The following is a 22,696-nucleotide window of genomic DNA, read 5'->3' on the forward strand; positions in this document are numbered from 1 at the left end:
ATACTTCAAGGGGTATGGAGAGGGGTGCATCTTATAAGGAGGGTGGAAAGTCTATTACTTTGGGTGATATAAGCCCTTGAGAATCTGAAAGTTCAAAGTTCCCAGCCTCATGGTGTCCTGCCACACAGCTCCGTCCCAGGTTACAGGATCCCATCCTTTTTTTTCTTTCCATTTTTTTAATTCGATATATTTTTTATTTACATTTCCAATTGTTTCTGCTTTTCTAGCCTTCCCACTCCCCGAAAGTCCCATAAGCCCCCTTCTCTCCCCCTGTCCTCCTACCCAACCCTTCCCACTTCCCCATTCTGGTTTTGCCCTACACTGCTTCACTGAGTCTTTCCAGAACAAGGGGTCACTCCTCCGTTCTTCTTGTGCCTCATTTGATGTTTGGATTATGTTTTGGGTATTCCAGTTTTCTAGGTTAATATCCACTTATTAGTGAGTGCATAACATGATTCACCTTTTGAGTCTGGGTTACCTCACTTAGTATGATGTTCTCCAGCTCCATCCATTTGCCTACAAATTTCATGAATTCATTGTTTCATTGTGGCAGAATAGTACTCCATTGTGTATATATACCACATTTTTTGCATCCACTCTTCTGTTGAGGGATACCTGGGTTGTTTCCAGCTTCTGGCAATTATAAATAGGGCTACTATGAACATAGTGGAAAATGGATCCTTATTACATGCTGGGGAATCTTCTGGGTATATGCCCAGGAGTGGTATAGCTGGATCTTCTGGAAGTGAGGTGCCCAGTTTTCAGAGGAACCACCAGACTGATTTCCAGAGTGGTTGTACCAATTTGCAACCCCACCAGCAGTGAAGGAGTGTTCCTCTTTCTCCACATCCTTTCCAACCCCTGATGTCTCCTGAATTTTTAATCTTAGCCATTCTGACTGGTTTAAGGTGAAAACTCAGGGTTGTTTTGATTTGATTTCCCTAATGACTAATGAAGTTGAGCATTTTTTAAGATCTTTCTCTTCCTTCTGAAGTTCTTCAGGTGAGAATTCCTTGTTTAACTCTGTACCCCATTTTTAATAGGGTTGTTTGGTTTTCTGGAGTCTAACTTCTTGAGTTCTTTATATATATTGGATATTAGCCCTCTATCTGATGTAGGATTGGTGAAGATCTTTTCCCAATTTGTTGGTTGCCGATTTGTCCTTTTGATGGTGTCCTTTGCCTTACAGAAACTTGGCAATGTTATGAGGTCCCATTTGTCAATTGATCTTAGAGCATACGCTATTGGTGTTGGCCACTTGATCCTCGACAAAAGGGCAGAAAATATCCAATGGAAAAAAGATAGCCTTTTCAACAATGGTGCTGGTTCACTATAGGTCAGCATGCAGAAGAATGCGAAAAGATCCATCCTTGTCTCCTTGTACTAAGCTCAACTCCAAATGGATCATGGACCTCCACATAAAGCCAGACACTCTGAAGCTAATAGAAAAGAAACTGGGGAAGACTCTTGAGGACATCGGTACAGGGGGAAAGTTCCTGAACAGAACACCAATAGCTTATGCTCTAAGAGCAAGAATTGACAAACGGGACTTCATAAAATTACAAAGTTTCTGTAAGGCAAAGGACACCATCAAAAGGGCAAATCAGCAACCAACAAATTGGGAAAAGATCTTCACCAACCTTACATCAGATAGAGGGCTAATATCCAATATATACCAAAAACTCTAGTAGTTAGACCCCAGAAAACCAAATAACCCTATTAAAAAAAATGGAGTACATAGTGAAACAAAGAATTTTCACCTGAAGAATTTCAGATGGTGGAGAAGCATCTTAAAAATGCTCAACTTCATTAGTCATTAGGGAAATGCATATCAAAACAACTCTGAGATTTCACCTCACACCAGTCAGAATAGCTAAGGTTAAAAACTCAGGAGACAGCAGGTGTTGGCAAGGATGTGGAGAAAGAGGAACACTCCTCCACTGCTGGTGGGATTGCAAGCTAGTACAACCACTATGGAAATCAGTCTGGTGGTTACTCAGAATACTGGACATGACACTTCTGGAGGACCCTGCTATACCTCTCCTGGGCATATACCCAAAGGATTCCCAGGCATGCAATAAAGACACATGCTCCATTACGTTCATAGCAGCCTTATTTATAATAGCCAAAAGCAGGAAAGAACCCAGATGTCCCTCAGTGGAGGAATGGATACAGAAAATGTGGTATATTTACACAATGGAATACTACTCAGCAATTAAAAACAATGAATTCATGAAATTTTTAGGCAAATGGTTGGAAATGGAAAATATCATCCTAAGTGAGGTAACCCAATCACAAAAGAATACACATGGAATGCAATCCCTGATAAGTGGATATTAATTAGCCCAGAAGCTCTGAGTACCCAAGGCACAATAAGCATAACAAATGACTCCCATGAAGAAGTAAGGAGAGGGTCCTGATCCTGGAAAGGCTTGATCTAGCATTGTAGGGGAGTACCAGGACAGAGAAAAAGGAGGGAGGTAATTGGGAGAATGGGTGGAGAAAAGAAGGCTTATGGGACATATGGGGAGGGGGGAACTGGAAAAGGGGAAATCATTTGGAATGTAAAGAAAGAATATAGAAAAATATATATACATATATATTTTATATATATACACGCATATGTATATATATATATATATATATATATATATATATATATATATATATATATATATATATAAAAGAACTGGGAAAGGGGAAATCATTTGGAATGTAAACAAAGAATATAGAAAAAATATATATATATAAAAGAAATGTTCAACATCATTAGTCATTAGGGAAATGCAAATTGAAACAATCCTGAGATTTCACCTCACACCAGTCAGAATAGCTAAGGTTAAAAACTCAGGAGACAGCGGGTGTTGATGAGGATGTGGAGAAAGAGGAACACTCCTCCACTGCTGGTGGGATTGCAAGCTGGTACAACCACTATGGAAATCAGTCTGGCGGTTCCTCAGAAAACTGGGCATGACATTCCAGAGGACCCTGCCATATTACTCTTGGGCATATACCCAGAGGATTACCCTGGCATGCAACAAAGGCACATGCTCCACTATGTTCATAGCAGCCTTATTTATAATAGCCAGAAACTGGAAAGAACCCAGATGTCCCTCAGTGGAGGAACGGATTCAGAAAATGTGGTATATTTACACAACGGAATACTACTCAGGAATTAAAAACAATGATTTCATTAAATTTTTAGGCAAATGGTTGGAACTGGTAAATATCACCCTAAGTGAGGTAACCCAGTCTCAAAAGAACACTCATGGTATGCACTCACTGATAAGTGGATATTAGACCAGAAGCTTGGAATAACCAAGACACAATGCACATATCAAATGATGCCCAAGTAGAAGGAAGAAGTGGCCCCCCAGTCCTGGAAAAGCTCAGTACAACAGTGTCAGGGAATACCAGAACATGGAAGTGGGAAGGGGTGGATTTGGTAACAGGGGTAGGGAAGAGGGCTTATGGGACTCTCAGGAAGGGTGGCATCCAGGAAAGGAAAACTCACTTGAAATGTAAATAAAGAATATATCGAATAAAAATAAACAGGAGACAGCAGGTGTTGGCAAGGATGTAGAGAAAGAGGAACAGTCCTCCACTGCTGGTGGGATTGCAAGCTGGTACAACCACTCTGGAAATCAGTCTGGTGGTTCCTAAGAAAACTGGGCATGACACTTCTGGAGGACCCTGTTATACCTCTCCTCGGCATTTACCCAGAGGATTCCCTGGCATGCAATAAGGACAAATGCTCCATTATGTTCATAGCGGCCTTATTTATAATAGCCAGAAGCTGGAAAGAACCCAGATGTCCCTCAGTGGAGGAATGGATACAGAAAATGTGGTATATTTACACAATGGAATACTACTCAGCAATTAAAAACAATGAATTCATTAAATTTTTAGGCAAATAGTTGGAACTGGAAAATATCATCCTAAGTGAGGTAACCCAATCACAAAATAATACACATAGAATGTAGTCACTGATAAGTGGATGTTAATTAGCCCAGAAACTTTGAATACTCAAGACACAATTAACATATCAAATGATTCCCAAGAGGGAAGGAGAGTGCCCTCTTCCTGGAAAGGCTTTATGCAACAATGTAGGGGATTGCCAGGACAGAGAAGTGGGAGGGGAATGGGCAGAGGAAAGAAGGCTTATGGTACTTATGGGGAGCAGGAAATCAAGAAGGGGGAAATCATTTGGAATTTAAACAAAGAATATAGAAAATTGAAAAAAAAGGAAAAGAAAAAAAGAAAACGGAAAAAAAGATGCTACAATGAAAGAAAAAGTACTTTGTCCTTGCGACTTGTTTCAATGATAAAGACTGAAATATGCAGCATTCTGTCCATTGCTCCATAACAGACCTACCTCTTCCTGACCATTGCTTTCCCATGGCTACAGTTATCTCATGGTGAACCATGATCAAAGCTGCTGTTATGAATTGGGCATTTAGAGATGTCAGCAGAGCTGTCCCTCAGGTTCTCACAGCATTTCTGCCATGATCCTATTCCTTCCTGCTCAGTGTGACTTCCACAAATAGACTTCTCATGAGGCTTTCAGTAACTTTCACATACTCTCTATAAGATCTCTTCCTGCAGGAACTGTGAGGACAAAGCACAATGATCAGTGGCCTTTGAGAGTTTGATGTTTTCCCATATTACTCTGTTCATTAGGACATGTGGACAGCCCAAATTGGGAATTTTATTGATGACAGTCATATGCTCGATATTCTAGATAATAAATGAATAAAACAGGCAGTTAGGTTAATGCATTCATTAGAATATGTGTACTTCTTTGAGAGTATGAGGTGATATTGACCACAACTATTTCTTAAATCCTCTGTCACGGGTTATCATAAAAGATTTTTCCTCTGTTAGCTGTGAATATTTAAGAGGCAGAAAGAAGAATTACACACTGGTTCAGTGTTGTTACCAGTGTTGCCATTGTGGAAGATGTCTCTGTCTTTTCTTTTTATTAATTGACTGTTTATATCTTTTAAAACATTTGACTCTTAGTCTACATGTATTCCATTATTCTTACATTTATGAATATATCTATACAAAGTATACATCATAAATTCAGCTCTTCCAATTGGTGCCACTAATTGATATGTGTATCAAATCTACTGAATTTGTTATGCATTTAAATATTTCTTGCCTCTTCCTCTTGGTGTATGTAGAGAGAATTTTTATCAATAACAGTTTTTATAGGTGACAATAAAAACCAATCCAAAGGGAAATCCACACAGGTAAAAGAACTCATATTGAGTTTCCTGTTTGGATGTTTGGGTTAAGTTCTAAATATGCCATATGCAGATATAATCCAAAGTGACAAATTGATTTTAGAGTTGGTGTCTGTCAGAAGACAAGAGCATTAGTAGTAACAATCTGAATACTGACCGAAGATTTTGATGAGAATGAGTTGAAGTGTTTTAATGGAAAACTGGTTTGTGTGATCAAAAATACTTTTGGGCATATCGGAAACTGAGGAAGTTTGGGATAGGAGAGTGATTACATATCTAAAATGGCTATATTGATGTAGTGTGATTTACACTAAAACTTAGCCTGAATCTTAAAAGATGATTCCTACATGAGGAAAACTATGAGAGCCCTCAAAATTTGAACAAGAGAAAAATGCTTGTTTAAAGTACAGTTTCAGCATGCTCTACCAGGATCTGAGGCTTTGAGTTTCTGTTTAAATAAAAAGTGAAGTTGAATTCACCTGCAGTTCTATAATTCTATTTATGTTGGGTTCTCCATTCTCATCATCTCAAGGATTAAATGTTCCTCAGCAAATAGCTCTATTCAGATTTCTGTGCTGGAAGCTTCAGTATCTGAAGTGAACATGGTTGAAATTTTATGAGTCTTTCATATCTGAGTAGTCATATATTGACTCAAAAGTAAATATAGGGACTTCATTGTATATTTTAATTCCCCTAAATTCAGGGGGATAAAATGTGTATTACGTCATGGAAAATATTTTCGTGTGTAAATTTCTATGTTCAGATTTTATAATCTGATGCATATTTTTCTGTCCAATAGGAGATTGCAGTATTTTACAACTCAAATGAAATTTTTACTATACTATATTAGTGGATATTTCAAAAGACATATCACCTACAAATTATTTGATAATCTTATATCTGTAATGGAACCTGCTGTTGTATCATTGTAATTAACAACATAGTAGCAGGCAGCATTCTTTGATTTGATTTTTTGGGTTTTTTGTTTGTTTGTTTTGTTTTTTTGAGGCAGGGTTTCTCTGTATAGCCCTGGCTGTCCTGGAACTCACTCTGTAGACCTGGCTGGCCTCGAACTCAGAAATCCACCTGCCTCTGCCTCCCAGAGTGCTAGGATTACAGGCATACGCCACCACCGCCCAGCTAGCAGGCAGCATCTTATGCACACATTTTCATAATCTGTGACTAATTAATGTGGTTGTAAAATCACGGTAGACATTTTCTGTCTTTTTGAATTGTTTTTTAGATTGACATAATTTTATAATTTTAGATTTTATATATGTATATGAATATTTATGTATGCTTGTAATACATTGGAAAAATAGAAAGGTTGTTATTAAATAGAAAGAAATATACTTTTATCTTTTTTATAGGATATTTTCTTTATTTACATTTCAAATATTATCCCCTTTCCAAGTCCAACCCACAAAACTCCTATCCCATCGCCCCTGTTCCTGCTTCTATGAGTGTGTTCCTCCACCCACCCAACCACTCCCACTTCCCCCGCCTTGCCATTCCCCTACATTGGGGCATCAAACCTTCACAAAACCAAAGGCCCCTCCTCCCATTGATGTCCAACAAGTCCATCCTCTGCTACAAATAAGGTGGAGCCATGGGTTACTACATATATACTCTTTGGTTGCTGGTTTAGTCCCTGCGAGCTCTGGGAGGGTTTGGTTGGTTGATATTATTGTTCCTACTATGGGGTTGCAAACACCTTCAGCTCCTACAGACCTTTCTCTACATCTTCCACTGGGGACCCTGTATTCAATCCAATGGTTGGCTGCAAGCCTCTGTATTTGTCAGATTCTGACAGAGGCTATCAAGAGACAGCTACATCAGGCTCCTGTCTGAAAGTACTTCTTGGAATTCATAATAGTGGCTGGGCTTGATAACTGTGTATGATATAGATTCCCAGGTGGGGCAGTCTCTGGATGGACTTTTCTTCAGTCTCTGCTCCACACTTTGTATCTCCTCCCGTGGGTATTTTATTCCCCCTTCTAATAAGGACAGAAGTATCCATACTTTGGTCTTCCTTCTTCTTGAGCTTCATGTGGTCTATGAATTGTATCTTGGGTATTCCAAGCTTTGGGGCTAATATCCACTTATCAGTGAGTGCATACCATGTGCATTGTTTGTGACTGGCTTACCTCACTCAGGATGATATTTTCTACTTCCTTCCATTTGCCTAAGAATTTCAGCAAGTCATTGTTTTAATAGCTGAGTAGTACTCCATTGCCTCAAAGTACAACACTTTCTGTAACATGGATTGTGTTTTAAATATAATCAGGAGATATAATTATATCCATAACATTTGTTCCACTACTGCACCAGAATAGCTTACAGGCCAGTCACTATTTTAGTTTGCAATGTTTGTAACTTTGAGATAGCCATGCTTACATTTCTGTTCTGGTAGCATGCAGAGTACCTTGCATATCTTGAATGCTACTTAGGAGAGTGAAGCTTAATACATAATGTTTTACTTGTGTTTATATTGTAAATATACTTTTTTTTATAAGGCATTAGTAAGATTTTATATTTTTGGATTTTATATATGTATATGAATATGTATGTTTGTAGTAGTGAAAAAATAGAAAGGTTGTTATTAAATAGAAAGAAAAATACACATGATAGAGGCGTCTGTTTCTTTCAAATAATGGTGTTCTTTGATTTAAACTTTTGAATTTCATAATGTCTGATTTATGAATTTTTGTTTTTATTCTCTATACTTTTGGAGTACTTCTCAGGAAGTAGTATTCTGTATAATGAAGTCAAGTGAATTTTCTACTTCCAGGTAAAAAGTGACCTTCAGAATTCATAAGACAAAACTCGGTTCAATATAAAAAATGGAATGTTCTGAGATCCCTCAGCATCTCCTAAACTTTCTGCAGCCATTTACTTATGTTAATTGCTTTTAGAAAATGACTTAGTCCCCTTGATTTTCAGTTTTTATGGGAATAGCCCTCTACTTTTTAAAGAGTTTCCACTGTACAGTCAACTTCAACAAGCACGCTGGAATTTAGTTCCATTAGGAAATTTTAGGATGTGGACATCAGTGGGCCTGCTCAGATATCCATCAGAAAGGGATAAAATCATTATGATTGTAAACAGTCTATTACAAATCCATTGCAATTAAATTTAATTACAGTCATGATAAGTATCCCAGGAAGTTTTATAAAGGAAAGCTGGCCAGGCAGCCTGAAGTCAGTGGCTTTTGGTGTGAGAGGAATAGATAGATCCAGGGAATGCATTTTTGAAGGAGTAACATTTTAAAGGAAACTTGTGTGAATCAGGGAAAAGAGACAGAAGAGTAAGTTCCAGGCAAAGAACATCAAAACCTCAGGTAGGAAAATGAATGTAGCCCATTGAAGTTAACTTGAAGAAGAAAGTCTGTCTGGCAATGCACCAGTGAAAAGCTGTAGGAGGGACACTGTCTCCTAATGTGATCCTGTTTGTCCCCTGAATGCACTTTGTGAAGCCACATTCAAGTTACACCCATTGTAGTAAAGAGTCATTGTTGGACCTAGCTGAGTGTGCTCAGCCTTCTTTGAAACGTCTGTGACTCAAACAAAGCTATAGCCAGGCAGAGCAACCCAAACCAAGGTCAGTGCTCATGCCCCACTCTGTGTGGGGGTCATATTTATACTCTATCACAGGTCCTTTCACATATCTGCTATATCAAAACTTCCGTCATCTGTGTTTGCTTCAGGTAAGCATTCTTTCCTGTGTCTGTTGCAGCAAAACATCTTTTCTCCTGTGTCTGCTTCAGGTAAACATTCTCCCGCATGTTTGATTTAGCAAGACATCCTTTAATCTGTGTGCAGCAGCAAAACATCATTTGTCATAGCTGAATGTCGACGAACTAGAAGTTTCCACTTTGGTGTATGTGGTCCACACATAGGTAAATGTGGGCACATCCTATGGATGATTGACAGACTGTGGTTGTTTAATATGGATGACTGACAGGCTTGAGCCTTGTCCTGTGAACAAATCACAGGCTGTGGCCTTCTCCTCTGGAAGACAAACACAGCTGTAGCCTTGCCCTTGAAATCTGATCATCTGTAGGTGTGTCCTCTGGAGGATTGACACACTGAGGGCATTTCCTATAGATGATTAATAGTCTGTGTTCCACTACCATGTATGAGTGACAGATTGTGGGTGTTTACTATGGGTGATTGACAGGGTATGGGTGTTTCCTTCCTATAGGTAATAGAATGAGGTTGTTTTCTGAGCTTGATACTTTTTAGATATTTCCTATAGATGACTGACTGAATGAATGAATTTTGTCTCCAAGATAGGCCTGCTCTTGGTCTTTACTTTGGATCATTGCCTGTCTGTTTGAGTTTTCTCTTGAAAACTGACAGACTGAGCCAGATTCCTACACATTATTGATAGGCTGAGGTCATTTCCTATACATACATGACAAGTTCTTAGCTCTTCCTAGGAATGACTGACAAGCAATGTCTTTGTCCTGGGAATGACAGACTGTTCCCTGACTGAAAGGTTGTTGGTGTCCCTGTGGATGATTGATAGGCTATATGTTTTTTATTTGTTATTCCATTTTTTGTAATTGCCCTTTTTTCTTTTTTCTTCGATATTTTCTTATTTACACATCAGATGTTTTCACCTTTCCAGTTCTCCCCTAAGGAAACCTCCTATCCCATCCCCTCCTGCTGATTCTATGACAGTGCTCCCCCATCCACCCACATACTCCCTTCTTCCTGCCCTGGTATTCCCCTACAGGGAGATAAGAAAGGAACAATTTGCATTCTTCTACATGTTGACTAACAGTTGAATGACCACAATTTGTTGAAAATGCTACCTTCTTTCTACTGGCTGGTTTTAGCTCCTTTATGAAAAATCAAGTGACCATGGTTGTGTGGGTTCATTTCTGGATCTTCCTGCCTAACACTGTACCAATGCCATGCAGTTTTTATCACTATTGCTCTGCCCTACAGCTTGAAGTCAGGAATGATGACTCCCCCAGAATTTCTTTTATTGTTGAAAATTGTTTTCACTATCCTGGATTTTTTCTTAATTCAAATGATTTTGAGAATTGTTCATTCTAAGACTATGAAAAATTGAGTGGAAATTTTGATGGGGATTGCGTTGAATCTGGAGACTGCTTTTGGCAGAGTGGTCATTTTTACTATAATAATCCTGCCAATACACAAGCATAGGAGAACTTCCTCATTCTGAGGGCTTCTTCGATTTCTTTCTACAAAAACTTAAAGTTTGTGTCATACTGATCTTTCACTTATTAGGTTTGAGTCACAGAAAGGTATTTTATATATTTCACTTAATGGGTTAGAGTCAAACAAAGATATTTTATATTGTTTGTGACTATTGTGAAGGGTGGTATTTTCCTAATTTCTTTCTCAGCCTGTTTATCCTTTGAGTATAGGAAGGCTACTGATTTGTTTGAGTTTATTGTATATCCAGCTACTTTGTTGAAGTTGTCAGCTGTAGAAGTTCTCTGGTGAAATTTTTGGGGCCACTTAAGTATACTATCATATCTGCAATTAGTGATATTTTGAATGTATCCTTTTGACTTCCTTTTGTGGTGTAATTGATCTAGCTAGACCTTCAAGTACTATATTGAGTAGATAGGGAGAGAGTGGGCAGCCTTGTCTAGTCCCTGATGTTAGTGGGATTGCTTCAAGTTTCTCTTCATTTAGTTTGATGTTGGCTACTGATTTGGTGTATGTATGTTGCTTTCACTAAGTTTCGGTATGGGCTTTCCATTTCTGATCTCTCCAAGACATTTTATTTTTAAATTTATTGATATATTTATTTACATTTCAAATGATTTCCCCTTTTCTGGACCCCCACTCCCGGAAAGTCCCATCAGTCCCTTTCCCTCCCCCTGTTTTCCCACCCAACCCTTCCCACTTCCCTGTTCTGATTTTGCTCTATACTGCTTAACTGAGTCTTTCAGAATAAGGGGACACTCCTCTTTTCTTCTTGTACCTCATTTGATGTGTGGATTATGTTTTGGGTATTCCAGTTTTCTAGGTTAATATCCACTTATTAGTGAGTGCATACCATGATTTATCTTTTGAGTCTGGGTTACCTCACTTAGTATGATATTCTCCAGCTCCATCCATTTGCCTAAGAATTTTATGAATTCGTTGTTTCTGATGGCTGAATAGTAATCCATTGTGTATATATACCACATTTTTTGCATCCACTCTTCTTTTGAGGGATACCTGGGTTCTTTCCAAATTCTGGCAATTATAAATAGGGCTGCTATGAACATAGTGGAACATGTATCCTTATTACATGCTGGGGAATCTTTTGGGTATATGCCCAGGAGTGGTATAGCAGGATCTTCTGGAAGTGAGGTGCTCAGTTTTCGGAGGAACCACCAGACTGATTTCCAGAGTGGTTGTACCATATTGGTACAGTGACAGGCAGGCAGATCAATGGAACAGGATTGAAGATCCAGAAATGAACCCACACACCTATGGCCACTGGAACCTCGAAAAAGGGACTGAAAACATCCAATGGAAAAAAGATAGCCTTTTCAACAAATGGTGCTGGTTCAACTGGAGGTCGGCATGCAGAAGAATTCGAATTGATCCATTCTTATCTCCTTGTATTAAGCTCAAATCCAAATGGATAAAGGACCTCCACATAAAGCCAGACACCCTGAAGCTAATAGAAAAGAAACTGGGGAAGACCCCTGAGGACATCGGTACAGGGAGAAAGTTTCTGAACAGAATACCAATAGCATATGCTCTAAGATCAAGAATTGACAAATGGGACCTCATAAAATTACAAAGTTTCTGTACTGCATAGGACACCATCAAGAGAACAAATCGGCAACCAACAAATTGGGAAAAGATCTTCACCAATCCTACATCAGATAGAGGGCTAATATAGAATATATATAAAGAACTTAAGAAGTTAGACTCCAGAAAACCAAACAACTGTATTAAAAAATGGAGTACAGAGTTAAACAAAGAATTCTCACCTGAAGAAGTTAGGATGGCAGAGAAACACCTTAAAAAATGCTCAACTTTATTAGTCATTAGGGAAATGCAAATCAAAACAACCCTGAGACTTCACCTTACACCAATCAGAATGGCTAAGATTAAAAATTCAGGAGACAGCAGGTGTTGGCAAGGATGTGGAGAAACAGGAACACTTCTCCAAGATTTTCAACATGAAGGGATGCTACATGTTGTCAAATGCTTTTGCAGCATCTAATGAAATGATCATGTGCTTCTTTTCTTTGAGTTTATGTAGTGGATTACATTGATGGACTTCAGTATATTGAACCATCCCTGCATCCCTGGGATGAAGCCTGCTTGATCACGATGATCATTTGGAAGTGTTCTTGGATTCAGTTTTTGACAATTTTATTGAGTATTTTTGCATCAATATTCACAAGGGAAATTGGTCTGACATTCTCTTTGTTGGCTCTTTGTGCAGTTTTGGTATCAGCTTAACTGTTGATTCATAGAATGAATTGGGTAGTGTTCCTTCTGTTTCTATTTTGTGGAATAATTTGAAGAGTATTGGTATTAGGTCGTCTTTGAAGTTCTGATAGAATTCTGCACTAAACCCATTTGATCCTGGGCATTTTTGGTTGGGAGACTTTTAACAACTGCTTCTATTCATATAAAGGTTTTGGGAGAGTTTGGATGTTTTATCTGATTCTGATTTAACTTTGGTATTTAGTATTTGTCTAGAAAATTTCTACTTCAACTTGCTTTTCCAGTTTAGCTGAATATAGACTTTTGAAGTAGGATTTGATGATTTTTTTTAAAATTTTCTTTAGTTTCTGTATCTCCCTTTTCATTTCTGATTTTCTTAATTTGGATTCTGCCTCTGAGCACTTTGGTTACTCTGGCTAAGGGTTTGTCTGTCTAGTTGATTTTCTCAAAGAACCAGCTCCTAGATTTGTTTATTATTTCCTATACTTCTTTTTGTTTCTACTTGGTTGATTTCTGCCCTGAGTTTGATTATTTCCTGTCATCTTCTCCTCTTGAGTGTATTTGCTTCTTTTTGTTCTAAAGTTTTGAGGTCTGTTGTCAATGTGCTAGTGTATGCTCTCTCCAGTTTCTTTTTTTTTATTCGATATATTCTATACTTACATTTCATTTACATTCTTTATTTACACTGGAAAAGCTCAGTGCAGCAGTGTAGGGGAATACCAGGACAGGGAAGTGGGAAGGGGTGGATTGGGGAACAGGGGGAGGGAAGAGGGCTTATGGGACTTTTGGAGAGGGGGGATCCAGGAAAGGGAAAATCTCTCCAGTTTCTTTTTGGAGGCACTCAGAGCTATGGGCTCTCTTCTTAGTACTTTCATTGTGTCCCATAAGTTTGGATATGTTGAGCCTTTCTTTTAATTCTCAAATGTCTTCAACTTCTCTGTTTCTTCCTTGACCAAGTTAACATTGTGTAGGGCGCTGTTCAGCTTCCATATGTCTGTGAGCTTTCTGTTCTATTTGCTTCTATTGAAGACCATCCTTTGTCCATGTTGGTCTGATTGTACACAAGGGTTGTACCAGCTTCCATTCCCACCAGCAGTGGAGCCAGCATCCGCTGTCTCCTGATGTTTTTTTTTTTTTTCTTTTTTTTTTTCTTTTTTTTATTCGATATAATTTATTTACATTTCAAATGATTTCCCCTTTTCTAGCCCACCCACTCCCCGAAAGTGCCGTGAGCCCCCTTCTCTTCCCCTGTCCTCCCACCCACCCCTTCCCACTTCCCCGTTCTGGTTTTGCTGAATACTGTTTCACTGAGTCTTTCCAGAACCAGGGGCCACTCCTCCTTTCTTCTTGTACCTCATTTGATGTGTGGATTATGTTTTGGGTATTCCAGTTTTCTAGGTTAATATCCACTTATTAGTGAGTGCATACCATGATTCACCTTTTGAGTCTGGGTTACCTCACTGAGTATGATATTCTCTAGCTCCATCCATTTGCCTAAGAATTTCATGAATTCCTTGTTTCTAATGGCTGAATAGTACTCCATTGTGTAGATATACCACATTTTTTGCATCCACTCTTCTGTTGAGGGATACCTGGGTTCTTTCCAACATCTGGCAATTATAAATAGGGCTGCTATGAACATAGTAGAACATGTATCCTTATTACATGGTGGGGAGTCTTCTGGGTATATGCCCAGGAGTGGTATAGCAGGATCTTCTGGAAGTGAGGTGCCCAGTTTTCTGAGGAACCGCCAGACTGATTTCCATAGTGGTTGTACCAATTTGCAACCCCACCAGCAGTGGAGGAGTGTTCCTCTTTCTCCACACCCTCTCCAACACCTGTTGTCTCCTGAATTTTTAATCTTAGCCATTCTGACTGGTGTAACATGAAATCTTAGTGTTGTTTTGATTTGCATTTCCCTAATGACTAATGAAGTTGAGCATTTTTTAAGATGCTTCTCTGCCATCCGATGTTCTTCAGGTGAGAATTCTTTGTTTAACTCTGTACCCCATTTTTAATAGGGTTGTTTGGTTTTCTGGAGTCTAACTTCTTGAGTTCTTTATATATATTGGATATTAGCCCTCTATCTGATGTAGGATTGGTGAAGATCTTTTCCCAATTTGTTGGTTGCCGATCTGTCCTCTTGATGGTGTCCTTTGCCTTACAGAAACTCTGTAACCTTATGAGGTCCCATTTGTCAATTCTTGCTCTTAGAGCATACGCTATTGGTGTTCTGTTCAGAAACTTTCTCCCTGTACCGATGTCCTCAAGGGTCTTCCCCAGTTTCTTTTCTATTAGCTTCAGAGTGTCTGGCTTTATGTGGAGGTCCTTGATCCATTTGGAGTTGAGCTTAGTACAAGGAGACAAGGATGGATCAATTCGCATTCTTCTGCATGCTGACCTCCAGTTGAACCAGCACCATTTGTTGAAAAGGCTATCTTTTTTCCATTGGATGTTTTCAGCCTCTTTGTCGAGGATCAAGTGGCCATAGGTGTGTGGGTTCATTTCTGGATCTTCAATCCTGTTCCATTGATCCTCCTGTCTGTCACTGTACCAATACCATGCAGTTTTTAACACTATTGCTCTGTAGTATTGCTTGAGGTCAGGGATACTGATTCCCCCAGATTTTCTTTTGTTGCTGAGAATAGTTTTAGCTATCCTGGGTTTTTTGTTGTTCCAGATGAATTTGATAATTGCTCTTTCTAACTCTGTGAAGAATTGAGTTGGGATTTTGATGGGTATTGCATTGAATCTGTATAGTGCTTTAGGCAAAATGGCCATTTTAACTATATTGATTCTACCGATCCATGAGCATGGGAGGTTTTCCCATTTTTTGAGGTCTTCTTCCATTTCCTTCTTCAGAGTCTTGAAGTTCTTGTCATACAGATCTTTCACATGTTTGGTAAGAGTCACCCCAAGATACTTTATACTGTTTGAGGCTATTGTGAAGGGGGTCATTTCCCTAATTTCTTTCTCAGCCTGCTTATCCTTTGAGTATAGGAAGGCCACTGATTTGCTTGAGTTGATTTTATAACCTGCCACTTTGCTGAAGTTGTTTATCAGCTGTAGGAGCTCTCTAGTGGAGTTCTTTGGGTCACTTAGGTAGACGATCATGTCGTCTGCAAATAATGATAGTTTGACTTCTTCCTTTCCAATTTGTATCCCTTTGACCTCCTTATGTTGTCGAATTGCCCGAGCTAGTACCTCAAGTACAATATTGAAAAGATAAGGAGAAAGGGGGCAGCCTTGTCTGGTCCCTGATTTCAGTGGGATTGCTTCAAGTTTCTCTCCATTTAGTTTGATGCTGGCTACCGGTTTGCTGTATATTGCTTTTACTATGTTTAGGTATGGGCCTTGAATTCCTGTTCTCTCCAAGACTTTAAGCATGAAGGGATGCTGAATTTTGTCAAATGCTTTTTCAGCATCCAATGAAATGACCATGTGGTTTTGTTCTTTGAGTTTGTTTATGTAGTGGATTGTATTGATGGATTTCCGTATATTGAACCAACCCTGCATTCCCGGGATAAAGCCTACTTGATCATGGTGGATGATCGTTTTGATGTGTTCTTGGATTCGGTTGGCAAGAATTTTATTGAGTATTTTTGCATCGATGTTCATAAGGGAAATTGGTCTGAAGTTCTCTTTCTTTGTTGGATCTTTGTGTGGCTTTGGTATCAGCGTAATTGTGGCTTCGTAGAAGGAATTGGGTAGTGTTCCTTCTGTTTCTATTTTGTGGAATAGTTTGAAGAGTATTGGTGTTAACTCTTCTTTGAAGGTCTGGTAGAATTCTGCACTGAAGCCATCTGGTCCTGTGCTTTTCTTGGTTGGAAGACTTTCTATGACTCCTTCTATTTCTTTAGGCATTATGGGACTGTTTAGATGGTCTAGTTGGTCCTGATTTAATTTTGGTATCTGGTATCTGTCAAGGAAATTGTCCATTTCCTCCAGATTCTCCAGTTGTGTTGAGTACAGGCTCTTGTAGTAGGATCTGATGATTTTTTGGATTTCCTCAGTTTCCGTTGTTATATCTCCCTTTTCATTTCTAAGTTTGTTAATTTGGATACTTTCTCTGTGCCCTTTGGTCAGTCTGGCTAAGGGTTTATCTATCTTGTTGATTTTCTCAAAGAACCAGCTCCTGGTTTTGTTGATTTTTTGTATGGTTCTCTTTGTTTCTACTTGATTGATTTCGGCCCTGAGTTTGATGATTTCCTGCCTTCTACTCCTCCTGGGCGAAGTAGCTTCTTTTTGTTCTAGGGCTTTCAGGTGTGTCATTAAGCTGGTAATGTATGCTCTCTCCATTTTCTTTTTGGAGGCACTCAGGGCTATGAGTTTTCCTCTTAGCACTGCTTTCATTGTGTCCCATAGATTTGGGTATGTTGTGTTTTCATTTTCATTGTGTTCTAAAAAGTCTTTAATTTCTTTCTTTATTTCTTCCTTGACCAAGGTATCATTGAGTAGAGTATTGTTAAGTTTCCACGTGTATGTGGGTTTTCTGTTGTTTCTGTTGCTATTGAAGACCACTTTTACTCCATAGTGATCAGATAGGAGGCATGGGATTAGTTCTATCTTCTTATATTTGTTGAGGTCTGTCTTGTGACCAATTATATGGTCGATTTTGGAGAAGGTACCATGAGGTGCTGAGAAAAAGGTATATTCTTTTGTTTTAGGATAGAATGTTCTATATATATCTGTTAAATCTAATTGGTCCAAAGCTTCAATTAGTTTCATTGTGTCCCTGTTTAGTTTCTGTTTTCCTGATCGGTCCATTGAGGAAAGTGCAGTGTTGAAGTCACCCACAATTATTGTGTTAGGTGCAATGTGTGCTTTTAGTTTTAATAAAGTTTCTTTTACGAAAGAGGGTGCCCTTGCATTTGGGGCATAGATGTTCAGGATTGACAGTTCTTCTTTTTGTATTTTTCCTTTGACCAGCAAGAAGTGTCCCTCAGGGTCTCTTTTGATGACTTTGGGTTGAAAGTCAATTTTATCTGATATTAAAATGGCTACTCCAGCTTGTTTCCTGAGACCATTTGCTTGTAAAATTGTCTTCCAGCCTTTTACTCTAAGGCAGTGTTTGTCTTTGACCCTGAGGTGTGTTTCCTGTAAGCAGCAAAATGTAGGGTCCTGTTTACGTATCCATTCAGTTAGTCTGTGTCTTTTTATTGGGGCATTAAGTCCATTGATGTTAAGAGATATTAAGGAATAGTGATTGTTACTTCCTATCATTTTTGACGTTATTTTTTAAATTTTAATGCTTAACTTCTTTTGGGTTTGATGAAAGGTTACTATCTTGCTTTTTCCAGGGTGAAGTTTCCCTCCTTGTATTGGTGTTGTCCTCCTATTATCCTTTTTAGGGCCGGGTTTGTGGATAGATATTGGGTAAACTTGGTTTTGTCATGAAATATCTTAGTTTCTCCATCTATGGTGATTGAGAGTTTTGCTGGATATAGTAGTTTTGGTTGGCATTTGTGTTCTCTTAGAGTCTGCATGAGATCTGCCCAGGACCTTCTAGCCTTCATAGTCTCAGGTGAAAAGTCTGCTGTGATTCTGATAGGTCTTCCTTTATATGTTACTTGGCCTTTTTCTCTTACTGCCTTTAGTATTCTTTCTTTGTTTAGAACATTTGGTGTTTTGATTATTATGTGACGGGAAGTATTTCTGTTCTGGTCCAGTCTGTTTGGAGTTCTGTAGGCTTCTTGTATATTCATGGGCATCTCTCTCTTTAAGTTAGGGAAGTTTTCTTCCATAATTTTATTGAAGATATTTGCTGGCCCTTTAAGTTGTAAATCTTCACTCTCATCTATGCCTATAATCCTTAGGTTTGGTCTTCTCATTGTGTCCTGGATTTCCTGGATATTTTGGGTTACAAGCTTTTTGCATTTTGCATTTTCTTTAACTGTTGAGTCCATGGTTTCTATGGAATCTTCAGCATCTGAGATTCTTTCTTCTATCTCTTGTATTCTGTTGTTGATATTTGTATCTCTGTCCCCTGATTTCTTCCCAAGGCTTTCTATCTCCAAAGTTGTCTCCCTTTGAGTTTTCTTAGTTGTTTCTACTTCTGATTTTAGATCCTGGATGGTTTTGCGTAGCTCCTTCACTTGCATGTTTGTGTTTTCCTGTAATTCTTTAAGAGATTTTTGTGTTTCCTCTTTCATGAGCTCAGCCTGTTGACCAAAGTTCTCCTGTATTTCTTTAAGAGATTTTTGTGTTTCGTCTTTCATGACCTCAGCCTGTTGATCAAAGTTCTCCTGTATTTCTTTAAGTGTTTTTTGCATTTCCTCCTTGTTGGCTTTTGTATTCTCCTGGATTTCTTTCAATGATTTTTGTGTTTCCCTTACAAGGGCTTCTAACTTTTGATCCATTTTCTCCTGAATTTCTTTAAGTGTGTCCTTCATGTGTTCCTGTACCAGCATCATGACCAGTGATTTTAAATCCAAATCTTGTTTTACTGGTGTGATGGGGTATCCAGGACATGTTGGTAGAGGAGAATTGGGTTCAGATGTTGCCATATTGCCTTGATTTCTGTTAGTGACGTTCCTGCGTTTGCCTTTTGCCATCTAGTTCTCACTGGTGTTAGTTTTTCTTGTCAGTGCTGGACTCACCAGTGCAAGCTGCCGCTTCCCAGTTGGCCTCTGGTGCACAGCTTACCTCCTGCGCTGCTTGTAGACAGGGTGCTGCTGCCCAGGCTGTTCAGATCCCAAAGCAGGCACCCGAAGGCTCCCGCTGGGGCCCGCTGGATTCACTGGAGCACACTGACTTCTCCCAGCTGGCCGCCCGGAAACCCAGCTAGCCACTTGCAGGACTTGGATATGTGGTGCTGCCGCCCAGGCTGATCTGGGCAGCAGAACTCCCAACCGGGTGGTGTACACAAGGCTAGCCTAGCTGCTCAGGCCCTGAGTCTAGGCAAAAGCCTGGCAGGCCAATGTTGGTGCAAAGCTCCCCTCAGCTGTGGGTGTTAATTGGGTGTGTCAGGTGGCTAGGATGGTGGCATGCGCGAGTTCCCTGAGAGTGCTGGGAGAGTCTGCTGGGCTAACAACCTCCTGGCTGGGTCAGCACACAGATGGCCCAACGAGCAGCCCAGGGCCTGGGGGCAGTCCAGGGCCTGACCGTCTGAGACCCCTGCTATGTCCTCCTTGGGCTATGCCTGTTAGCTGGTTTGGTTTTGCCTGCTAGGTCTCTCTGGCTTCCCGTAGTCAAAATGGCGGTGGTTCGCAAACTGGCCCGGATAAACAACCTCCTGGCCGGGTTGGCACACAGATGGCCCACCGAGCAGCCCAGGGCCTGGGGGCAGTCCAGGGCCTGACCGTCTGAGACCCCTGCTATGTCCGCCTTGGGCTATGCCTGTTAGCCGGTTTGGTTTTGTCTGCTAGTCTCTCTGGCTTCCCGTAGGCAAAATGGCGGCGGTGCGCCGGCCCGGGCAAACAAGCACCTGGCTGGGTTGGCACACAGATGGCCCGCCGAGCAGCCCAGGACCTGGGGGCAGTCCGGGGCCTGACCGTCTGAGACCCCTGCTATGTCCGCCTCGAGCTATGCCTGTTAGCCGGTTTGGTTTTGCCTGCTAGGTCTCCCTGGCTTCCCTTAGGCAAAATGTTGGTGGTGCGCGCGCCGGCCCGGGAGGAAAAAAAAAACCTCCTGGCCGGGTTTGCACCCCGGTGGACCCCCGATCAGCCCAGGGCCTGGGTGCAGGCCAACACACGTCGGGCTTAGACCCCCGCGATGTTGGTCTCGGGTTATATTTGCGTACCTCAGTCTGATTTCTCTGGCGACCAAGAACCAATATGGAGCCCTGGTAACTGACTGGCAGGAGGCAGAGTTCTGATGTGGCTTCTGTGTGGTGAAAGGCACCGTAAATCCGCCGCTGCTTGCAGCCTGGCTGGCCAGTGATGGCCAGTGGTCGTGGGCGCGGGGTCTGCCTGGACCCTGTCCGCTTGGTTCTACTGCTGATGGCCCTTCCTCTGGACCAGCCGCTGCTGCTGCTGCTGCTGCTGCTGCTGCCGGTCTCCAGAGCTATCTTTTAAACTCCTGATGTTTTTTTTTTTTTAATTTCTTTTAAAAATGTATTTCTATTTTTTTTAATTCTGTATATTCTATTTACGTTTCAAATAATTTCTCCTTTTCTGACTCCCCACTCCCCGAAAGTCCCATAAGCCTTCTTCCCCTGTTCCCCCATCTACTCCTTCCCATTTCCCTGTTCTGGTATTCCCCTATACTGCTGCACTGAGTCTTTCCAGAACCAGAAGCCACTCCGCCATTCTTCTGGGACATCATATAATATGTGGATTATGTCTTGGGTATTCAAAGGTTCTAGGCTAATATCTACTTATCAGTGAGTGCATACCATGATTGATCTTTTGAGACTGGGTTACCTCACTTAGTATGATGTTCTCCAGCTCCATCCATTTGTCTAAGAATTTCATGAATTCATTGTTTCTAATGGCTGAATAGTACTCCATTGTATATATATACCACATTTTTTTTCGTATCCATTCCTCTGTTCAGAGTCACCTGGGTTCTTTTCAGCTTCTGGCTACTACAAATAGGGCTGCTATGAACATAGTGGAGCATGGGTCCTTATTGCATGCTGGGGAATCCTCGGGGTATATGCCCAGGAGTGGTATAGCAGTATCTTAGTCAGGGTTTCTATTCCTGCACAAACATCATGACCAAGAAGCAACTTGGAGGAAAGGGTTTATTGAGCTTACACTTCCACATTGAAGTTCATCACTAAAGGAAGTCAGGACTGGAACTCACGCAGGTCAGGAAGCTCCTTTCTTTGTGATAACTCCAGCCTGTGTTAAGTAGACACACAAAACTAGCCAGTACAATTGACCCCTTGTCAACTTGACACACAAACACATCACTATTGAGCCTCAACCCTTACTTTTTTATTCATCCCCAAGATCTAAATTACTTTAAAAGTCCCACAGTCTTTACACATTAAAAGTTCAATCACCTTAAAAAGTCCAATATCTTTAAAATTCAAAGTCTTTTAAAATTCAGTCTTTTAACTGTGGGCTCCACTAAAATACTTTCTTCCTTTGAGAGGGAAACACATCAGGGCACAATCACAACCAAAAGCAAAACTCAAACTCCAATGATTCAAGGTCTGGGATCCAACTCACAATCTTCCGGGCTCCTCCAAGGGCGTGGGTCACTTCTCCAGCTCTGCCCATTGTAGCACACAGCTTGTCTTCTAGGCTCCAGCTGCCTATACTCCACTGCTGCTGCTGTTCTTGGTGGTCATCTCATGGCACTGGCATCTCCAAAACACTGCTGACTTCTACTGTAATTAGGCCTCAACAATAGCCTCTCATAGGCTCTCTTCATGGTGACAAGCCTCTGCTCCTATGCATGACCCCTTCAAGTCCTGGGCCATCAATTGCAACTGAGGCTGCACCTTCACCAATGGCCTTCTGTGACCTCTTACTGTGCCAAGAGCCTCAGCTGCTCTTCATGATCCCTTCATGCCTTCAAAACCAGTACCATCTGGGTGACTCTTACACAGTACCAAGTCCAGCCACAGCACAAAATACAACTGTGGCTATCTCTGGAACACACTCTCTGTGCTCTCAGAAAACATTTTCAAGAAGATTTCATCTCAGGGATGCTGGTCTCTTCTTAATCACCGCTAATCTCTTAGCCCCAGCTAACCAGCATCTATAGTCCCAATAACACAAAGGTTTGCTTTAGTGGTTCTGGTATCTTGTTACTCACAGCTGATTCGTCAGCCCCAGCTAACCAAAACCACAGAATCTTCACAATCAAAACATGGCCACTATAAGAGTCTTTAATCTTCCCTCCGAAATTTCACAAGCCAGGCCTCCATCTTTTGCACTGTTCTTAACATTGTCTTCCAAGCTCCTTCAGAACTTTCCACTGAGCTCTAAATATTCTAATGGCTTTTCTAGCTCAAAGTTCCAAAGTCCTTCCACAGTCCTCCCCCAAACATGGTCAGGTTGTCACAGGAATACTCCACTATGCTGGTACCAATTTGTCTTAGTCAGGGTTTCT

Source organism: Apodemus sylvaticus, chromosome 1 (genome assembly GCF_947179515.1).
Source record: "Apodemus sylvaticus chromosome 1, mApoSyl1.1, whole genome shotgun sequence".
Taxonomy (NCBI): domain Eukaryota; kingdom Metazoa; phylum Chordata; class Mammalia; order Rodentia; family Muridae; genus Apodemus; species Apodemus sylvaticus.